Source organism: Hypanus sabinus, chromosome 16, assembly GCF_030144855.1.
Source record: "Hypanus sabinus isolate sHypSab1 chromosome 16, sHypSab1.hap1, whole genome shotgun sequence".
Taxonomy (NCBI): domain Eukaryota; kingdom Metazoa; phylum Chordata; class Chondrichthyes; order Myliobatiformes; family Dasyatidae; genus Hypanus; species Hypanus sabinus.
In genome coordinates, this window is record NC_082721.1 from 21,170,380 (window position 1) to 21,193,680 (window position 23,301).

The 23,301-nt window shown below is 42.1% G+C and overlaps 1 protein-coding gene across 2 annotated transcripts in view; it reads left to right on the plus strand.

The window, feature by feature from the left end:
- The first annotated feature begins 4,369 nt into the window (after positions 1-4,369).
- Positions 4,370-23,301, plus strand: part of LOC132406055 (spindlin-1-like) — a 99,597-nt gene continuing 80,665 nt past the window's right edge. For both annotated transcript variants that reach the window (XM_059991237.1, XM_059991241.1), the window contains exon 1: positions 4,370-4,446. The gene's annotated coding sequence lies outside the window, so the exon portion shown is untranslated. The remainder of the gene's footprint in view (positions 4,447-23,301) is intronic.

The following is a 23,301-nucleotide window of genomic DNA, read 5'->3' on the forward strand; positions in this document are numbered from 1 at the left end:
TGTTGAGCTGCAGATGATTCCATTATGTAGTATTGGGCCAGGGAGCCTCTTCTAAAAGTTTCTTCAATATGATGCTGCTAGGTGTACTGAATAAATACCTCTATATCTTCAATGTCCCTCCAGTAACTTCATTCACAGTCACAACAGGCATCTGAGGGACAGCTTTTTAAACACAAAGTCTAGTTTATACGTTGAATGAGCCAGCAAAGGACGTGGTTGAGGCAAGTACAATAGTAGCTTTTTAAAGGAGAGTTGGACAGATGCATGGATTGGAAAGGTTTGAAACGCTATGGTCCACATGCTGGCAAATGGGATTAGCTTAAGTGGGGCATCTTGGTCAGCATTGACCAGGTGGGCTGAAGGGGCTTTTCCCTTGCTGTATAACCCAATGTGCTTCCAATGGATTGGAACATTCTACAAAAAGAATTTATGCCACATCGCCAAGGCTTTAAGGTGCATGTTATGGGTAATGCATATCTTCAAATCATACAGGAAGGGAGAGATCATTGTTGTGCAGCTTAGTGCTGGGGATCTGACTGCTCCTTTCCTCAGATGGCCTCCAGCTGACTTAATGAATTGCATCACCAATATCTGCTTCTGCTGGTTCACAAGATCTAGAAAATGCTTTCTCAGGTCTTGTCATGTGTCTTAGATTGGGGCGGTGTTAAACAGTGAAGACAAACTGGTAGAGGCCTTTTCTCTTACAAGCTGTTCAGCGTAAGGCCTGTTTGAGCACCTTCGCTTCATCTGCCAAAAGTGGAATTTCCCATTGGCCAACCATTTTAATTCCTATCCCCATTCCCGTCCAAGATGTTGGTCCATGGCCTCTTCTTTTGCCATGATAAGGCCACTCTAAAGGTGACGAATCAGGTAGCCTCCAACCTGATGGCATGAACATTAATTTTTCCTTCCGGTAATCTTTTCCCCTCCCCTTCCCTCTTTTTCTATTCCCCACTCTGGTCTCTTACCTCTTCTCTTCACCTGCCTATCACCTCTCCCTGGTGCCTCACCTCTTCTCTTTCTCCCATGGTCCACTCTTCTCTCCTATCAGATTCCTTCTTTTCCACCCACCTGGTTTCACCTATAACCTTCTAGCTCGTCCTCCTAACTCATCCTACATCTTTTTATTCTTGTATCTCCTTACTTCCCTTCCAATCCTGAAAAAGGGTCTTGGCCTGAAACATCAACTGTTTACTCATTTCCATCGATGCTTGCCCGACCTGCTGAGTACCTCAAGCATTGTGGGTGTGCTATTCTCTCATGGGCTTTGCTCAATAAGTCTCCAATAACTTGGAGATCAGTCTCCAAGTTTGCACAACTTGGAGACTTGTTTGTGGCTCCAAGGAAATGCCCAAGAACAAAAAGATAACAGACAATAAAATAAGATCAGCTTATAACTTCCTATCCATTAAATATATGTAAGTGGAAATTTTATGCTTTTATGTTGAAGATTAAAAGTCATGCATCAACAATTTAAAAGTGATGGACACTAACAGAAATCACTGGAGATGTAAGTATACTTAATATAATTTTATACCTTCTGAACCACGTTTTTAATTATTTGTAGGAAGCTAGCCGTAAGTGGGCATTTTGAGTGATCTGGCTATTGTCAATATTTAAATTAATTAATAAGTTATCCCCTAACTTTGATATTACCAAATTAAATAGCAAATATATCTAGCATATTAAGTAAGGATAAGCATTTGAGCAACCTTGCAGTGTATTAAATGAATTATTTATTGGTTGTAGAATTAAATGAATTAAAACATAACCACAAATACTTAACAGTATTCTCTCCTGGCTACATTAATTTAAGATAATTAATTTTGTGTTTGCTTTATATATGTGACATTGTTTGTTTTTATCAATATTATTATGGGGCAGCACAGTAGCATAATGGTTAGCATAATGCTTTCCAGTGCCAGCTGTAAGATCAGGTCCTTTCCTGTCACAGTCTGTACAGAGTTTGAATGATCTTCCTGGGACTGCATGTCTTTCCTCCATATGCCCCAGTTTCCTCTCACAGTCCAAAGATATAGAGTACAGTTAGGGTTACAGTTTGTGAGCTGTGGGCACAATAATCATAGGGACACTTGCGGCTGCCCCCATCATCCTCGGAACGTGTTAGTCGTTGACACTAAACAACTCATTTCTTGGCTTGTTTAGAAGTCAATGTGACAAATAAAGATAACCTTTAATCCTTGTCTTTCTTTATTAGGCTGGTGATTTTGGCTTGTTTGACAGTGACCTTTGGCTGCTGCTTTGTAAATTTACATTGCCTAACTAATTCCCCAGTAAAATTCTGAAAATCAAACTACTTCTGGTCAACTGGATCTGAACAATTGATATCTACTAGCCTCCTGAATATTAGCTCTAGATGACTGATCTCTAATTCTTTGGGTTACTTGAATCTGATACGACAATGTCTCCTGATCACTTGGAACCAAGAGCAAGCATGTTAATAGCAAAAGGCTGTGGATGATGGAATTTTGAAACAAAAGAATAAAATGTGTGCAAATACTCAGGAGATCAGGAAGTATCAATGGAAAGAGACAAAGAATGAATGCTTCAAGTCAATGAAAGATCTTTGACACAAAATGTTGACTCTCTCTCCAAAGATGCAGCCTGGCTTGCTGAGTATTTCAAGCATTTCCTGTTTTTATATTATTTGGAACCTCAATTATGTTACACTCAGTCATAACTCTAACTCTGACTCTTTCTGATGACTTCAAACTAAGGTCCTCACTCCAGCTGGTCATGTGAAACATTAATTTCTACTGGCTCTCGCTGCTTATTTGGAAGTCAACATAGTTGCTTATTTTGCAAGTCAACATATCTCAAAGCCCAGCTCTTATAGTCCAACCTCAAACTAGTCATTTAGATTTTATGCACTAAATGATACTGATGATCTGAGCCTACATCTGCTGTTTCATTTGAACACCCATGTTAAAAGAACTTTGATCATGATGCTTGGATGAAGTTTTACTCTCAATGACCTCAGATATGACCAGCGATGAATTCTGTTTGCTGAATTGATATGTTCTTCCTACAAACTAGAAACTGGGAAACTTGGTTAACAATTAAGTTGATTTATTTAAAGCTACATTCCCAGGTGCATGCAAACTTTTGCTGTTAAATTATGGTTAACTAAGTAAGGAGCATCATGGTAGTGTAGTGGTTAGCACAACGTTTTACAGTACCAGCGAACTGAGTTCAGCTTAAGTAACCACATAAGTGTTATTGCATTTACAGCAGGTAAGTTTTAGATTCTATGGTGAGTGGCATACCAATAAATTCTAAAATAGCTTCTCCACTATCTGGCAAGCCTAAATCAGGCATACATTAATATATAAGCAGAAATGATGGGAACACTTAGAAGGACTGGCAGCATCAGTAGAAAAAGAAATAAAATTAATGTTTCAGGTTGAAGACAAAAAGAGTCTCAGATCTTAAATATTAACTCTGTTCCTCTTTGCACAGGTGTTGCTCAATTAACCAATTGAGCATTTCCAGTTTTTACTAGCTTTATTTCAGATTCCAACATCATCAGACTTTGATTTTTTTTTAAAAGATTAGCTTTATTTGTCACATGAACATTGATACATACAGTGAAATGCACTGCTTAACAATCCAAGAATTTTATTAGGGGCAACTCACACAGGTTGACACGCTTCCATCATCAATAGAGCACATCCACAATTTACTAACCCTAACCTATACTGTATGTCTTTGGAAAGTGGGAGGAAACTGAAGCACCTGCAGGTAACCCATGTGGTCAATGGGAAAACGTATAATCTCCTTACAGAAAGTGGTGGGAATTGAACCCCAATCGGTGATCTAAGACCCTGTAAAGCAATTGCCTTTCCTTATTGCCCATTCACCTCTGCCATCTCTGTGAAAGGAATATTCGAGCCCAGATTGATCTAATCGGCCATTCTGTACATTTTGCAACACTGTAGTCAAAGTTTACAGTACTTGGTAACAGGTGATGAACAAGTACACATCCTTCAGCACCATATTGAAAACACATTATCTAGTAATTGTCATTGTTACTACTTGTGGGAGCTGTTCTGTACCAATTGGTCGTTGCTTCTACTAAGTGACTTCAGTTTGTCGGCTTCAGAACACTTCAGTAACCCGGAGTTTCATGAGCTTCAGCAATATGCCTTTCCCAGCTGTTTTTGTTCATTGATGACGAAGTAAAATATTTAGAGAGATTCTCAAAACCTGAACCCATCTTCTCCACTGAAAATCACGTCGTCTTCATAACCCAGGAACACATCTTTGACCCTCAGTAAGTGCGAGAAACTACAATTCTCAGCGCCCCGTGCGCTCCCGCGCATGCCCACTCGCCCTAAGTTTTCCGTCTGCGTGAGGCCCTGGGGTTCTGGGTGTTTTTTCTGCGCGATCTAAAATGAATGCGTGAGGCGGCGTCAGAAACTGCAGGTAAAAAGATTGCAATTCTCTCTCTTCCATTTCACGCTTTCTCATCGCTGTACTGTCTTTAATAAACGAATGCCGCCCCATTTACCAAAGGGAAAACTGCATTCTCCTGTTGGATTAATTTAAAGAAACATTCTTTGCTGTCGGGCTTCAAAATGTCTGGCCCTTTGTGACTGCTTCCTTCATGTCAGTTTTTTTTTCTCTCTCTATGCTCCTTCCTCCCCAGCCAAATTGGCAGAGGGAGAGGGGAGGATGGAAAAATCCGAAGAATGTACATGGAGCGAAACCCAAGGCTTGGAGATGCTTGGGGCGGCACTCACTGTCGTTGCTACTGTATCAGTTTCTGGTGTCTGAGGGGGGAAAGGGATACATTGTGTCGAGCTGGGGTCTCTGTCCTTTACCTCAGTGCCCGGACTCCGGGCTGCTGGTTGGTGCCAGCATGTATTTGCGGACGAATCTGGTGCAGTGCCCTCTTCTCTTTCCCATCCCCCCACGTGATTTTAATGCGTCTGGCCCTGTGGCTTAGCTGCTGCTTATTTATATTTGTCTGTCCCGCCCCGCCAAGACTATTGTTTCAGCAATCTCGTCGTATAATGGAAGTCGGCATTAAACATCTCTCTGCCAGTCTTCCTGACTCGTTTTTTTTTTGTGTCTGCCTCTGCCTGTCTTCTGTAGCTGGTGTGACGACGGAACGTTGTTTGTCTTTCTGTCTGATCGTAGAATTACCAGAGGAAGGGGAGGAGGGTTATAAGTTGATCCTATTATGATCGTTTGAATTGTTCGCTTGCAATGGGCTACACAGTTTGGAAATTTGGATCTCGCCTGCTTGGCTTTGAAGGAGTGACATCATTTCTTGAGACAAAAGACATGGTCAAGAATGAATTATTTGCGCCGCTTTGCATAACAGTACGTGTTCTGTGCAAACGATGCTTGCATTCAGTTTTGGCACGCAGATTTCGTCTTGTGAATTGGCCCAAGTCGCGGCGTTTACCCGGCAACGACAGTCGGGTTTGACGGGCGTTTAGGGGGGTAGGAAAAAGTGAGGTCTCTGGTGGAATCCTTGGTTCCAGTTCACCATGGTGACGGTGACGCTGAGCAGACGCATTTCTAAGGGGTTCTTAGCACCAGTTCCTGACGTTGCAGACCGGCGCCGCTCCTCTCCATTGCCCCCCTCCCCATTTGGCATTGGTTTATGGGGCAGACTTAATAGGCCAGAGATTCAGATAACGAGTGTCGTACATTTCCAGTGGTTGTCTTTGTTATGTATGTCGTGCAGTAATAAATAATAATCCATTACAGGTAAACATACAGAGTCCTTGGTATCCCTTTGGAGATTTCTAAACCGTTATATCTAGTGAAATTTCATATGGGAAACAGAGCAGCCAATTTGTCCAAGAATCCTGCAAACAACAATGTGGTGCTTATCAAATAATTATTTTTTTATATTTTAGCGATATAGCACAGAACAGCAACCCACCTTTTTAACCCTTGCCCAAACTGTGGAATTCAATACCTTAAACTACAAGGAATGCAGATTCGGTTGACATGTTTAAATGCCAGCTCAAAATGTATTTATTTAACCTTATTTTTAACTTTTTGTCTTTTATTTTCGTGTTTATTTTTAAATTTTATTTCCAGGTTTGCACTTTATCCCATTGTAAAGCACTTTGAGCTACATCTGTATGAAAAATGCTCTATTGATAAGTTATTATAGCCTAATCACAAGACAATTTACAATGACCAATTCACCTACTAGCCGGTATGTCTTTGGAGCGTGAGAGGAAACCAGAGTGAATAGTGGGTAGGATATCAGAGAGAAATTTGCTGCTTTTAAAATAAAATAGTCACACAGGACCTCCGTTCTTCCTGAGTCTTGGTTTGGAGAACGAACACCCTGTAGCTGTGGCACACCCCTGGTTTTCTATTGAAAGTGGGGAGTAAATTAGATTGCCTAGTTTACCGTTGGTATTCCTCTGGGTTGACTTTGCAGTGTCATTTCTGAGATTACTGCAAAGTGTTTTTCAGTTGCATTTTCAGAGCTGTACTAATTATGTAAGAATGTGATATCGCACTAGGAGTTAATCCATCAGGATGGTGCATCTCTGCTGTGTTTTGTCAGCTAACATCTTGTCCTTGCCTACCACTCCATCTGCCTCCACATGCAACACATCATCTTCCACAGCTTCTGCCACCTCCAAAGGGATTCTACCACGAAGCACATCCTTATCTCACCCTGCCATCCGCTCTCCCCAGGATCACTCCCTCTGCGATTCCCTTGACCATTCATCCCTTCCTCTAGGTACTTATCCCTGCAAGCGGCTTAAGTGCTACACCTGCCTATACAATTCCTCCCTCACCTCCATTCAGGGCCCCAAACAGTCCATCCAGATGAGGCAACAATTCACCTGTGAATCTGCTGGAATGGGTCCATAAAGTCTGGTGCTCCTGATGCGGCCTGCTCTCCATTGGTGAGACCTGTCGTAAATTGGGGGACCACTTTGTTGAGCACCTCCGCACCGTCCATCAGAAGCTGGACTTCCCGATGGCCAAACATTTTAATTCCAATTCCTGTTCCCGTTCTGACGGGTCAATCTACAGTCTCTTTTTGTGCCAAGATGAGGCCACCCTCGGGGAGGAGGAGCAATGCCTTGTATTCCACTGGGTAGCCTCCAACCTGATGGCATGGATATCGATTCCTCCTTCCGGTGAACAAATTTATCTCCTCCCCCACCCCCTTCTCTATTCCCCACTCTGACCTTTCACTTCTCACCTGCCTATTACTTCCCCCTGGCTCCTATTGTCCACTCTCCTCTACTATCAGATCCTTTCTTCTCCAGACCTTGACCTTTCTCACCCATTTGGTTTCTCCTATCACTTCTAGCTTCTTTCCCCTCCCCCACCTTTTTATTCTGGCATCTTCCCCCTTCCTTATCAGTCCTGAGAAGGATCTCAGCCCAAAATGTCGACTATTTACTCTTTTCCATAGAGGCTGCCTGACCCGCTGAGTTCCTCCAGCGTTTTGTGTGTGTTGTTGATAATCTGACGTCCATTTTGAGCTCAAAACAGTATTTTTATTGAACAGTTGAAACAATGGAGCAAAGGGATACTATTGAATCATTAGACAATTCAAAAAGAGGAACCAAGAATTGAGGGAATTAAATATAGCATAACTGTTATTCAACAGGCCAGGTCATCATTATTTAAAAAGGATCTACAAGGAAGTATACTTTTGAGTTCATGGCAGAAGCTCCTATGATTACAGAGGTGTAATTAGGTGATGCAGCCCTGTTACTATGCAGTATCTCTAAATGAAATAAAAAGAGCACTTCCAGTTGATCAGGTTATATGCAAAGCTTATACATTCAAGCTACATTTCCATTTGCTTTTTGGTAAGTGAACTGTAAACTACTGCAGCCAGTTTTTCTGAGGATGGGTAAATTGGAGATATTTCCAATTTCAAGTCTTTTTTGTTGCAGTTTCATGCAGTTATTTCAATCCATGTAGAATTCTTAACCAGCGTAACTAAAACATCCTTACCTGGCTGCTTACCCTACTCCTATAGACCTCCAGGACATCTGCGCTCCTTCACTCCTGGCTCTTTCATCTTTCTACCATTTGGAGCTGTGCCTCAGCTGCCAAACTTTGAATAAGGAATTCACATCCTAAACCCTTTCACTTTCCTTCTTTAAGATAATCTATGTAAGGCAACTCTTTGAACAAGGTTTCACTCACTCTTACTGTCCCATATGTGGTGACTTTCAACTGATAGTCTTATGGCGAGTTCTGGTTTAACTTGTTATGCTAAAGCGCCATTAAATGTCAGTTGTTGTCGTTGGATCTCTTTGTACAACTAGACCTTGATTCATTATCATTACGATATTGGAGTTCAAAAAATAAATTTTGCAAGAGCAAGGGGCAGCACAGTACCGTAGTGATTAACATACTGTTATTAGGGTACCTGTGACCTGGTTTCCATTCCACTGCTGTTTGTGAGTTTTGTGCATGCTTTCAGTGATCGTGTGGTTCCTTTAGGTGCTCCGTTTTCCCCTCACATTCCAAAAGATGTATAGGTTAGTAGGTTAAATTGACCACGTGGGAGTAATTGGGCAGTGTGGACTCATTGGGCCACACACGCCTGCCACTCTAAAGTAAAAGAACACCTTCATTTTTCAAGGTTATATAAGATCATAATGAATTCAAGTTCATTACTTTCCTTTTCCTATCCTTTGCCAAGTGTGCTCAGTTCCCCTTGTCTGTCATTTCACAGGCTGGTGGTGGGATTTAGCTCCATTCCCCTGGTAGTTCTGAGGTTGTTCCCAAAGCATTCATACTTCAGCGAGTGGGAGATGGCCAACAGCGGGCATTGGACTGTTCTTGGGTGATGCGTGCATGTGTCCCCAGCAGCAAGCAGGAAATGCGCCGTTCCCTTCCCCATCCCCATGCATACGTGCTGAGATTGCTACTTTGACCAACTTGCTGTTGCTTGATGTTGCTTAGATGGTCAAATAAAGGACAACAGTGCACATTTGTATAGAGTGCCTTCAGTGCAATAATGAATTCAAGATGATTCATGGGAGAATCATCAGATCTAAGTTGACAGTGTTTTGCACAAGATATTGGGGGAAGCGAGTAAGGAGTTGGGACTGCTGCCTCTTTGCTTCAGGTATGCCAGTTCAGTCCTAATCTTGGCTATGTGAGGACTTCTCACGCAGTTGTGGAGGGAATGCTCATTTTCTCTGGGTATGCCAGTTTCCTCCAACAGCTCAAAGACATGCTGGTGGGTAATGTGGCCTTAGGGTAGGTAAGTGTCAAAAAAAATCTCAAGGAGGGCACGCGACAGAGCATGTAGCAGAACAGGAAGGGAGCGAATGGGACTGATGCAATTGACTTGCTGGGAGTTGGCAAGGACCTGAAGAGCTCAGTGGGCCCGACCTGTGGGTTTTAAGGATCAACTTGGAGGCAGTAAAAGAGGTTTAGAGAAGGAATTTCAGAGTTTTTGTTCCTGGCTTCTGAAGTGCTGATTGTCATTGGTGGAATGATGAACACTGAGGAAAACACCAAAGCATATCTCTAGATTGGAGGTATTGGTAGTTTTTTTTTGGATGCAAGGATGTTACAGAACCGTTGGAGTGACTTCCAATGCGGATAAGGTTTTAAAATTAGATTTTGCTGGACCAAGAACTAACAGGTGAGCAAATAGGTGAGTAGATCTTACCCATTTGCAGCAATGCAAATTGCAGCATTTGTAAATTCTCAAGTTTTGAATAGTTCACTACTACAAGCCAGTGCTTTTTCCAGTTAAGCTGTTGGGAAAGTTTAAGAGGCTACTTTTTTTTCTTGAAACTCTGAAACAACAAGCACGTACAGAGCCTAAGGCAGTTTTAATTTGTCCGGTATTTAAATATTTGTGGTTTCCATCTGTAATTCCAAGATGATTGCGGTGGTCTTTCATAATCTGCTTTGAATTTACTCTCTGTAATCAGAAGGGGCATAGATATTTTTACATTTACTATTCTGTGTAAAATCAAGGATCAGTATTGAACTTAATCATCTCCAGCTTCCCAGCCAAAATCCGATAGTGGCATTCCAGATGTAAATCTGAAATGCTTGTATTGGTTAGCATATTGAAATGTGTAGATTGAATTTATCACCTAAATAACTATTACAGTATATGCTACATATAGTAGAACTATAACTAAATTTGCAGGGGAAGCAGAATATTTTGGTGTCAACCTGAACAGCTCAATGTCCTTGGAGACATAAGAGACTGCAGATGCTGGAAGAACTCAGCTGACCAGGCAGCATCTGTGGGAGGAAATGAATTGTTGGTATTTTGACTTGAAACCTGACACCAGGACGAAGAGTCGAACTGAGGGTTCAACGTCCTTATTGTGCACTTCGCTGCAATTGTACTCCTGACTTAGAATGGATAATATAGGATTTTGATAGGAGATCAAGTTCAACATATCAAAGTTTGCTGATGATACCAAGTTGGCTAGCACTGTGGAGTAAGGTGGGGGGGGGGGGGATACAGAGAGGCTTCAAACAGTTTGAGTGAATGGGCATATGGAACATAATGTGGAAGAATGTGAGCTCACTCAATATGGGAGGAAAAATTTAAGATTAAAGTTGTTTAAAAAGATTTGCTTTAGTTGGCACATGTACGTCAGAATAGAAAGTGAAATGAATTGGTTCAAATCTATCTAGTGTGGATTGTGCTGAAGTGTCGCCACACTTCAGGTGCTATCATAGAATGCCCAGAACTCGCTAACCCACATGACTTTGGAATATGGAAGGAAACTAGCACACCTAGAGGAAACCCACACAGTTATGGGTGAACATAAAAACTCCTTCCAGACAGTGGTGGGAATTGAAATGTGATCTTACAGATAGCACTGTAAAGCATTGCATTAACTACTATGCTGCCTCTGTATTAGTGTTTGGAGGGGCCACTACCCTTGTGCCTGAATCACTGATTGTAGATTTTAATTCCGATTCTCAAGATTTTAATTGTTGCCAAACATTTTAATTCCAATTCCCATTCCCATTCTGACATGTCATTCCATGGCCTCCTCTTGTTCCACGATCAGTCTGCATCTTCTATTCAGTCTGGGTAGCCTCCAACCTGATAGCATGAATATTAATTTATTCTTCTGTTCCTCACTGTGCCTCTTACCTCCTCACCTTTCTGTCACCTTCCTGTGGGTTCCATTCTTCTGTTTCTCCCATGGTCCACTCTCCTCTCCTATCTGATCCCTTCATCTCTGGCCCTTTATCTTTCCAACTGAATTGGCTTCACCTATCACCTTATAAAACATCAAACTCAAAGTCAATATAACAGCCTCGGAATGTCCAGCTTCAGCTCAGTTCAGTCCAATTAAGTGCTGTGCCATTCACAGGTGGAAAGCCAGTCCACCCTGATCAACAATGCACAAAACAGCAACAGAAAGCAGCAGCCATAACTCACATTGCAACATAAACTACAGAGTCCAGTTCGCAAACTACGTCAGTCAAACTTTGCCCAAGACCCAAGACTCTGGCACCATTCTCTATCAGCAGCGAGTGAAAGAGACCGACCGAGCATAGGCACCTTCTTTCAGGAGTCGTGTGTGAGTGGGGGAGAGAGAGAAAGAGACTGGTCACTCGCAGGCAGACGACACTCGTTTGCCTTCTGCTCTCATCCTCGCTGATTTCAATCTTCCTCGGCACCTTAACCGGCGAGTTTGGGGAGAAACAAACTTGCATCTCCAGGCCGCACACTTCGCTTGAAACATTACCGAACTTCCTCGGCATCTGCTAAGTGCCAGATTGCACAAATGGCCGGAAGACACCCCACCAAACTGTAAATCACTGGCTCCAATCTCATATTTGAAAGAAGAAGGAAATAAAAGAAGTTATTTCGTGAACTGTCTGAAGAATGTCACCTTTTGGTCATGTTGTTCACTGGCATCATCATCCTTTCTAACTTCGCTTCCTCCTAGATTTTCCTGTGATTGACTGTATTCACCACTTTTTGTAGGCCGCACTTGGCCAAAGAGCTAAAGGAGACAGGAGACAAGCTTTTCACACAGCAGATGGTCGTGTTCCAGATTGTGCTGTCTGGAAGCATAGTGGAGAGAAGAAGTTGCACATGAAGAAACCAGATTTTCCAGGGCGTTGGGAAAGAACTGTGGAATAGACTAGTAGATTGTGTTTAGAAAGTACTGGTAAATCGAATAAGATTCCTAAGATAACAATTTAAGATGGAGTGGGACTTGTGAACAAATGGCCGGTGTTACAGCAAGTAAAAGCGGTGGAAACAAATGACAGCAAATACTCTCAAAAATGCAGTGAGTGAAGAATGGTTGTTTATATGTTCTGTGCTGGAGCTCCATCTGGATCATAAACAGCAGTGTAGCCACCAAACTTGACTATCGGGGGGAATTATCCAATTATCTCCACTCTGATTGGCTTTAGAACTCTCTTTGTGCAGCTTTAAACTCCCTAAAGTTGCCTGATGGGTGCAGATGCAGTCTGATGATAAAATAGATCATCCAAGGTCCCAAATAGGAAATTGTAAGGCTGGTTGGGGCAGGGTAGGGGGGGGGGGGTTGTGGAGAAGTGGGTATTTAGTTAAGATCAACTAAGGTTATTCCTAATAATTGTTCAACAGCAAAGTATTGCAGGAAGTCAGAAAAAAAACAAAAAATGCTCAGGATACTCTTCAGTATATTCGGGTAGCATCAGTGGTCAATGAATCCGAGCAAAAGTTTTTTATATTATTTAGATGCAGTACCTAATACGCCCTCTGACTCCTCGAGCTGCATCACCTGGCAATTCCCCCTGATTTAACCCTAGCCTAATCACGGGGCAATTTCCAATGACCAGTTAAACCGACCCCAACCAGTATGTCTTCGGATTGTGGGAGTAAACTGGAGGAAACCCATGTGGTGACGGGGAGAATGTATAAACTCTGGTGTGTTTTGGGGCAGTGGCCTTCATTATTAGTAAACCCAGTTCTAGGTAATGGCACCTGGAAGCTAAAGATCAAAGTTCAAGGGACATTTATTATGTATACCATGTACAACTTTGAGATCCATCTTCTTGCAGGCAGCCACAATCCAATCCAGCCACTGCAGCAATGACCGCCAGGGCCACACTTGTATTTTCAAGAGTCCAGTTTGCGGCATCTTTCAGGATACCACAAACACGCCGAGTTGAACAGGTGGTTCAAAAGTAAAAAATGTCTTTCTGGGGTACTTAAGTGTCACATTGCATGTGAATGTTATGTTTGGCACTTTGGGCAATATTTGCCTTGATCCCAATCTCGCATCTCTGGTATCTTGCAAAACATCAAGTTCCAAAACAGTTAGAGCACAGAAACAGTTCATTTGGTCCCAATGACCTCCGGTAGTTAAGCTTCCAAGCAGATTTCCTACTGGCCGCCTTTATCTCAGTTATCAGCATATCCTTGGATTGTTTGTCGCATTTATCTAACTTCCCTTTAACTGCATACCTCTGAGTCTGTAATTATTGAAGATCTGCGGTTAAACTGAAATGGTCTTCATCCATGTCTAACCAAATTGACCACTTTCCACCTGTTGCAGGACTTCTGAACATTACTGTTGGTTTTTTTTTGTTGTTTAATCTGTTGCTGATTGGGCTTGGAACTGTGTTGTGTTGGTAGAGCCACAGTTTTGGAATAAAACAATGTGTCTCCAGCACTGGCCTTGTCAGACTGAGGGGCTGCTCATCAATAGTGTGTGAGTATATAGGAGTAGGACAAAAGTGGGTCATGTACCTCCATTAGCTGCTTCATTATTACAGTTGATCTCAGCTTTGGCTTTAATGCCATGTTTCATTACTTTACAGTATGTGGTGCAGAGGTCAATTTGAGCTTAAAGTTAAAATCCAAACCCAATTTGAGCCCATCTGTTTTATTACCTGAACATATTTAGGACCTTTCTAAGTTGGGTAGCTTGGCTACAGTGTGTCATGGCCTGGCGTGGATGTTAACCCTTTGGAAAGCTTTCATTAACTCAACCCTGGAACATCTGGACAGCAATGTTGCATACAGCCGGATGCTCTTTATCAACTATAGCTCAGCATTCAATACCATCACCCCCTCAAAGCTAACTAATAAGCTCAAAGACTTGGCCTGAGAACCTCCTTGTTCAATTGAATCCTCAATTTCCTCACTTGCAGACTCCAGTACATCTTGACTGGCAATGACATCTCCTCCACAATCTTCATTAGCACAGGTCCATCTCAAGGCCGTGTGCTTAGCCCCCTGTACTTTCTATATACTTATGACTGTGAGGCATAAGCACAGCTCCAATGCCATATTCAAGTTTGCGGACAAATACGTTATCGTTGGTCATGTCAAAGGTAGTGATGAATCAGGATATAGGAGGGAGATTGAAAATCTGGCTGAGTAGTGTTGTAACAACTTCTTATTCAATGTCAGCAAGACCAAGGAGCTGATTATTGACCTGGAGAAGGAAACCAGCTGTCTATGAGCCAGTCTTTACTGGAGGATCAGAGGTGGAGAGGGTCAACAACTTTAAATTCTTCAGTGTTATCATTTTGGCAGACATGTCCTGGACCGGTCGTAAGCGCAATTACAAAGGAAGGAGCACCTCTACTTAGGAGTTTGCGAAGATTTGACTTGGCATCTAAAACTTCGACAAACTTCTGTAAATGTGTAGTGGAGAGTATATTGACTGGCTGCATCACAGCTTGGTATGGAAACACCAATGTCTTTGAACAGAAAATCTTACAAAAAGTGGTGGCTAAGGCCCAGCCCATCACAGTTAAAGCCCTTCCCATTATTGAGCACATCTACACAAAATGCTGTCGCGGAAAATGGCATTCATCATCAGGAACCCCCACCACCCAGGACATGCTGTCTTCTCACTGTGGCCATCGGGGAAGGTGCAGGATTCTCAGAGCTCACACCACCAAGTCCAGGAACAGTTATTACCCCTCAATCATCAAGCTCTTGAACCAAAGGGGATAACTTCACTCAATTTCACTTATCCCATCATTGAAATGTTCCCACAACCAGTGACTCACTTTCAAGGACTCTTCATGTTATGTTCTTGATATTTATTTTTGTATTTGCAGAGTTTGTTGTCTTTTGCATACTGGCTGAATGCCAAAGTTGGTGCTGTTTTTCATAGATTCTGTTATGGTTATTCTGTGGATTTATTAAGTATGCCCACAGGACAATGAATCTCAGGGTTGTATATGATGACATATATGTACTTTAATAGTAAATTGACCTTGAACGTTGAACTTTTAATTAACGTCATGAGATTCAGAAGGAAGCAGACAGTTTGAGATGAAAGTGCAGCTGAGAGAGGTGAGCTGGTAACTGAAGGCTGTGGAAGACGGGAATCAAAGAATGGTATTTTAAGTCGGAGTGTGGTGCACAGTCGAAGCACGCGCACAGACTTAAATTAGAGGATGGTACACAACTGTGTTTTGCATCATTGTGTACAGACTCCCAGCTATTCGACCAGCACACCACAGCTCCAAACCTTTTCAGATTCAGATTTATTTATTTATCACATGTACATCGAAACATAAGGTAAAGTGCATCATTTGTGTTCACCAACCTAGCATAGGATTAATCAGATACAGGCTGAACTCCTACTAAAGGTATTGCCAAACAGATGGAAATATGTCTAGAATGGCATCTCCTTCACAAATTTACAGTTTGTGGCTTACTGGCAAGCTTGGTTTTGCCCGTTCGTCGTTATTCCTGTGGGGTAAACAGAATGCCATTCTCCTTGCAACACACACAAAATGCTGGTGGAACGCAGCAGGCCAGGCAGCATCTATAGGAAGAAGTACAGTCGACATTTCAGGCCGAGACCCTTCGGGTCCTGTGTGTTGCTTGAATTTCCAGCATCTGCAGATTTCCTCGTGGTTGCCATTCTCCTTGTCCCTGTTCCTGTGTGGAGTTATTTTTAGTGGCTTAATGCAGCGAGCGTACAGCTAGGCCACAATCAGAGATCATGAAAACTGTCCTGGAATTACAGGAATCTGTCAGTTCATTACTCTGTTCCTGAATGTAATATGTAGAGTTACAGATCGGGGGACAGCTGTAGTTTCATTGCATGCATACAGTTGGCTTGGCAGCTTGGAGTCAAGTCATTTGAAGGAAATGTTGTTATGTTATTTGAACAATGCTGGGGCTGATATTCCTATTACACATTACAAAGGAAGTGAATGTTTTATTTTCTATGTGCCGGATTTTTGGTACAGCTCCGTTGAGCTTCCATCGGGAAAGGGTTTTATTTTTGCCTCTGTTTCCACCTGTCAGTGACTCTTAATTTATAGTTCTGTTAAATGGTAGTGGCTTGTGTAGTACCACAACAAGTGTCCTTGCATGATGACTAGATGAGGGCAAACAGCAACTCATCCAAGTCCAATTCTGCTTTCTTCTTACACCATTCTCTGGCTGAGGGTCACAAGATGATGACTGGAGGTGGAAAACCCAAAAGAATTTTCCCCACCCCACTTATGGTTGTGGTAAATCTTGACTGAAATAAACCTATTTAGTAACACAGTCAACCAAATCTCAGAATGTTTGTGATTTGGATAAACCAGTCACTTGCTTGAACCTCTGGAAGGTCCTTCCCTGTGCTCTCAGAACAATATAAATCCAGATGCTGGGAAACGTCACAGTCTCCCTGATCGGACATCTGCCCAAAAGAACCTAACTGGATGAAGAGAGAATCTGCATTTCGTACACAACCTCAAGATTTTATTTAGAGGTACAGCACAGTAACAGGCCCTTCCGGCCCAATAAGCCTGCACCACTCAATTATACCCATGTGACAAATTAACCGATGACCCTTACATCTTTTGAATGGGAAGGGAAACTGGAGCACCCATGGGGGAAACTCGCGCGGCCCCTGGGAGAACATACAAACTTATTACAGACAGTGGCAGAATTGAACCCGGATCAAGAGTGCTGGAATAGTGAATACTAAGTGCTAGAATACTTCTAGGCTTAGAAGTATTCTGTGGCATAGCAAACTCCCAGGGACACAACATGACTGTAGCTAAGTAATTTGTTTTAGTAATGGAAATTGAGTGATTAAACTTTTGCCATGACATCATAGAATCTGATTTCCTTTCCACATAACTTATCATTAACTATATAAATTATGAACTTCGGATTCTACATTCGAAATATAGGAATAAAATTGAATCAAAGGTCATCAAAGCAAAGTGCAAGAGTAACTGTAACAAACAGGTATTCATCCACATCGTTCCAACATATAATTTTACTGTTTTAGTAAGAATGTGATTCATTGAACAAGCCTTGATTGTTTTTTTATATAAAGGCAGTCTACAGCCCCAATAACCCGCATATTTCTTGAAAGACTGTGAACCAACAACAGTTAGACACTTGTGGCCTGAGGATAGTAGGTAGTATGTAGCAACGTATGAACAGATTGCTTAGTAGACCACTTCCTTTCGAGAGGTGAGTGTACACTAGTAGCAAGCTGCCTAAGAGGCCAAGCATGAAAAGGGTGGAATATTTAGAGATAACAGATTGTCAGTGTGCAAAAAAAAAATCAAACCCACGGCTCTTATGCTAATGTATACCAAACTTAATCAGAGTGATTTAGTTCAGGCCTGGAGGTAATTCAAAATATTGATAGTGGGTGTGCCAAATATATATGCAGTCATATTCTAGGGGTTTGTTTCTCCGTTGTGAATGTCATTGTGACTCATGGTATAAGACAGGATATTGAGCAACACAGTGGAAGATTTGAAGAGGCGTTGGAAAATTTGGATGAATAGGCATTCCTCTATAATTTTGTTGCTGTGAGCAGCAAAAATATACAGGGGGTTACCTTTGAAGTTCCTGAGGAAGGAGGTGAGTGCTAGTACAAATGAAGCGATAGAGAAAGTGTCCCCATCGCTGTGACAACAGTTAGTTTTAACCAAGTTAGTTTGTTATAATTATTCAATAATAATATTTAATGAGTTATCAAATATTTATTATAAGTTAGTTATTGTACTGAATATGAATCAGGTTTGCTATCACGTATTTGTTATGAAATTTGTAAACTTTGCAGCAGAATATAATGCAATACATGATAATAGAGAGAAAATACTGAGAATTACAGTAAATGGTTAAGTAAGTAGTGCAAAGAAAAAGGAAATTAAAAAAATAGTGAGGTAGTGTTCATGGGTTCAATGTCCATTCACAAATCAGATGGTGCAGGGGAAAGAAGCTGTTCCTGAATCGTTGAATGTGTGCCTTCAGGCTTCTATACTCCTTTCCGATGGTAGCAGTGAGAACAAGGCATGTCCTGGGTGGCAGTCCTTAATGATCGACACCACCTTCCTCAGGCACCGCTCCTTGAAAATTTCCTGGATACTACAGAGGCTAGTGCCCATGGTGGAGCTGACTAATTTTACAATTCAATGCAGCTTACTTTGATCCTGTGCAATAGTGCCACCCCCCCCCCCCTCATACCAGACAGTGATGTAGCCATTTAGAATGCTGTCCATGGTGCATCTGTAGAAATTTGCAAGCCTTTTATGGTGACATACCAGATCTCCTCAAGCTCCTCATGTCTTGCCGTTTTTTATAGCTGCATCTTCTTGCTCTGACTTCTCATCTTTTTTTCCCAGTCGTGGTGAAGGGTCTCAGCCCGAAACGTCGACTGTTTATTAATTTCTGTAGATGCTGCATGACCTGCTTAATTCCTCCAGCATTTTGTGTGTTTTGCCTTGGATTTCTAGCATCTATAGATCTTCTCATGTTTGTGATTCTAGTACTATACATTTGAGGGAAGCTTACCCTGAAGGAGTTTAAATCTGTTTGTGAGTTTAGTGAAACTCTCCCTCACTGCTCCCCCTCTGTGATCTCTGCTGCCCTCCGACCCTCTGACCACCCAGACCCAGTACCACAGCCACGTATCCTTCCTGGGAACATGTCTTCACTACCATCTTGTGTCACGTGGCTTCCAGATCCATTTCCAAGCTTCTCGATTCAGACCCTCTGAGGCCACCAGGTACTCATAATCCACTGCCTCACCCAGTGCCTTCTATGCACCACACTTTCCGCCATGAGATAGGTGTTCCTATTGCAGTTGCTGCCACATCTCCAGGATTCTATCTCTGCTGCCTGCAATGGATCTTTCCAATACTTTATCCTCCGCCAGATCTATGCTTTTAATCAATTCATTGCTCTTACTGACATTGAGTGCAAGGTTGTTGCTATGACACCACTCAACTGGCTGGTAGGTCTCACTCCTGTATGGCCTCTCGTCACCATCTGAGATTCTGCCAACAATGGTTGTATTGTATGCAAATTTATAGATGGCATTTGAACAATATGGACTTGGTAACACTATGCAAAGAGCAAGTGTGTAGTCTATACCTGATCAGAGCACCAGTGCATGTACTTTGCCAAACAGTGTTGTATGTTCTGTGCACCTCTGTATGGTCCCTTGTGCAGGTTTGATCATCTTCACGTAGTCCCAAAGCAATCTCTCTGAAGGAGCAGGAGCCGGCGTTTGAAATCCGGGTCGGATCACTCTGTGATCCCAGCTTTGGTTGGTATCAGTTGAGCAGACCAGTGACTCTCCTGGCCTGAGGTCTATACAGTGGGGGAGGGAGTTATGTAGGCCGGTGACCCCCTAGGGTCACTGGAATTGGAGGTGTGTGTGAGTCCAGAAGTTGTGGCTCGAAGGTCAAATCCATGATTGGCAAGTCCTGTGGTCTATACCCAGTGATCACCGGAGGTCAAAGTCTGGAGTTCGGTGAGTCTGGAGGTAGAAGCCCAAAGTTCAAAGACTAAAGTTGGTGAGTCCAGAGGTGAAGCCCTGGGTCAGCTTGTCCATTGCGTCAGAGGCTGGTTGTCTGCTAGTCTGAGCTAGGGACTGGTGGTTGCAGGCTGAATGTCAGAGTCTGGAGATTGCCTGTACTGGGGTTGCAGACCTATCTGTAGTGTGTGAATGGGTGGGTGGGAAGGGTTTGTTTTTGCTGCTGTTGCTGCTGTTTTGCTGAACATTGTGGGCACCAGAATATGTGATGGCACTTGTGGCCTGCCACCCCACCCCAGAACATCTTTGGGTGTGTTGGTTGTTAATGCGGATGGCACATTGTATGTTACAATGTATATGTGACAAATCTGAATTTGAATCTGTCAGTTCGATTACTGGGTTGCAATCATGTCCCTTCGACCTTTTCAGTAAAGTCTTTTCTCCTTTCTCTCCATCTGAAATTGGCAAACGTAAGAAGCTATTACAGACAAAGTTCATCTCTGTCCTATTCACACCATTTCTTTCTGTCACGTCTACTTTTTTGAATTGCAATGATATAACCATGGTAGTAGGGTGGAGATACATCTCTACCAAAGGAGGTGTAGGGCACTCCTCCCCCTCTGCTAGCCTGCAGGTCAGACTTTGGCAAGGTGTGGCCCCCGCTTAGCCCCCTGTTCAGGGTCACATGAAGCCATGGGAGCAGTTGGTGGATGGTCGTATGAGCAGCTGGTGCATATGACAAGTCCTGGTTATGCGACAGGCAGACAATCTCTGAAGAGTATTGATAATTTCTGGTGTCACCCGTCTTGTAAAGACTCTGCCCAGAAGAAGCCAATGACAAACCACTTTTGCAGAAAAATATGCCACGAACTATCATGGTCCTGGAAAGACCACGATCGCCCACGTCATATGACACAGCACATAACGAACGAATAACATGATTGTGTTGAAGACTTTACTATCTTTATTAAATAACCTCAGAATAACTGCTATATAGTACTTCATCAGCCCCGTGCCTGTACATTCAGTGTTGTTACTTAATGAAAGAGAAAAGGGAGACTTAACATCTGTATGGTGCTTTTTATATCTGTGAGGTTTCCAAAAATTATATCAATCTGATTATGTTATTATGATAGCACAAGGAATGAAATACTGAGGTGGTGGTAGACACAGATACGTTAGAGGCTTTTAAGAGTCTTAGGCACAGGGATGAAAGAAAACTGGAGGACTGTATGGGAGGGAAGGGTTAAATTGAACTTGGAGTAGTTTTAAAAGTTTGGCACAACATTGTGAGCCACAGGGCTTGTAGTATGTTGCACTGTTCTATGTTCTATACGTTTCGGAAGCATATTCGCTATCATAGAGTAAACATTTGGAGCAAAACAAATTTCCATAAACCTTGGTGTGATAACGATCAGAAAATCTTTTGAGGAATAAACATTCATTAGGATGCCAGTACGGTTTCACACACTGTTCCTCTGGTATTGCCTTAGGATCTTTGACATCCATCGAAGAAGGAAGATGAAGTCCTGGTTAATATCTCATTCCAGAGATTTCATCAATACTATTGGATTTTGGGCCTCCAAGTCTCTGAAGCTGAAATGACTCAGGCAGGAGCATTAGCTTCTGAGCCAAAGCAAATGCATATGTGATGTTTAAAAGTGCACGAGTGGTGGAATTGAATTATGTCTGCATGAAAGTAAGAGTGAAGCTTAGCTGGCAGAGATGTGTCATTGGTAGAATTAGTTTAAGGTGGTTGGCACAGAAGAATTGCGTTGGCATAGTATTGAAGCTTATTAACGAGTTTAATGAATTTGTATCAATACAGCAGAGACAGCGGAAATGATTGAAGTGTTTTCCCCCCATTTCTTTTGTAAAGGCAGTGAGAATTGAAAGTCTAGCCAAAGGCTGAGTAACTGATTAGGTCAACATACGCCAGAAAAATTAATGCCAGAAGGAGTGTGATAGATCATTGTTGACTGGCCTCAATGAATTCAGCTGCAAAAGAGCGCCAGCTTGACAGTATCCAGGACAATACAGTCCATGTTATTCACATCTCATCACACCGTAACCATTTACTTCCTCCAACTCCAGATTATTGTGGCTGCAGTGTGTTCCATCTATAAAGTTCACCAAAGGCTTCTTCAACAGCACCTTCCAAACATGTGACCAATGTCTTCTATGTTGTCTGAACTTTGATGTACATCATTGGGTGTAAGTACTAGAATGCTTTACCTTAAGGCAGCATGAGAGTACATGCACAATGTGATTACAACTAATCAGCAACATCTTCTCATCGAATATTCAGAAATGCATGTTAAATGTTGACCTTCACCTTGCTAGCGACATCAGTGTGTCAGGAACGTCGAAAAAACAACAGAATGAATTGCTTTTATGCCATCACCGGTTTAACTCCTAGTTACCTGTATCTAAGGATTAAACCAGTGATGGCATAAAGCCAGGCACCTGGCCAGATCCATATCTTTGGTCCCGTCAGGTAGTAAGGTATAAGTCAGGTTTTAAAGGTTCTGGGGTACTTGAGAATATAAAGTTTTATTCAAAGTGAGTTACCAGATGGGATGTTCTTGTAGCTGTTTATTTCTCCATGGTTAGAGGTCATATTGAATGGTTCCAAGTATTAAAAAATTACATTTTTAAATATATTTCTGCAAAATTGAAACACTGGAAGTGATGCCATATGGATTCTTGACTGGTTCTTCACTGTTTTCTAGGGACGGTTAAGGATAGGTTTGATTTGATTTTCTCTGTATATGATAGTGTGTATCATCATTACAACTCACTGATGGCATAGAGATTACAATTTTTGCATTTATCAAGAGAAATTTTAGTATCATAAAATGGAACTTTTATGCAGTATTCAGTCATTTTCACTACATCTGGCTCACAATGAGAGCCTATGTAAAACGCTGTACAATACCATTTAGTAGTCTTGGTGCAACTTACTATCCAGTGACCACTATGGTTAATGGTAGCTGTACTATCAGCAGCCAGCCCATAGTGTTGAGCAGCACACATCGACGTTTGGGCAGAAGGGTTTTCTTGTTTTGGTGCTTTTAGACCTTTAGGCCAATCAGCCCATCAAATCTACACCATTCAATTACAGCTCCCCAATTTATGTATTGGAAAGGAAATGTTTCATTAACAAGTAGTAAGAGACTCTGCAAAATGATGTGCTTTGCTCCAGATGTCAGTGGGATTTGTGAGAATCATTCTGCTGAGACTCTTGCTATTTGTTAATGGAACATTCCCTTTCCAATACCAATTATGTGCACATTCTGTGAGTAACTGGAAAGGAAGCTGAAGAGGGTGGAATGATTTGGTGGTGAGGGCTGCAAGAGAACTTGAGTTATAAGGAGACAGTGTGTGAGCGACTCCTGATCTGTCATAGGAACCTTGCTAAGACAAGGGAAGTGAAGGACAAAAAGTGATGGGACACTGATTTTGCTAAAGTAATATAGTCTGCAAGAGTGTATCATTATTTTTATTGGAGTCACTGAATAGACAGCATTAAGGCGGTATGACTTTGCAGTTGTTACCAGATTTCGAGAATTCTGGTTAA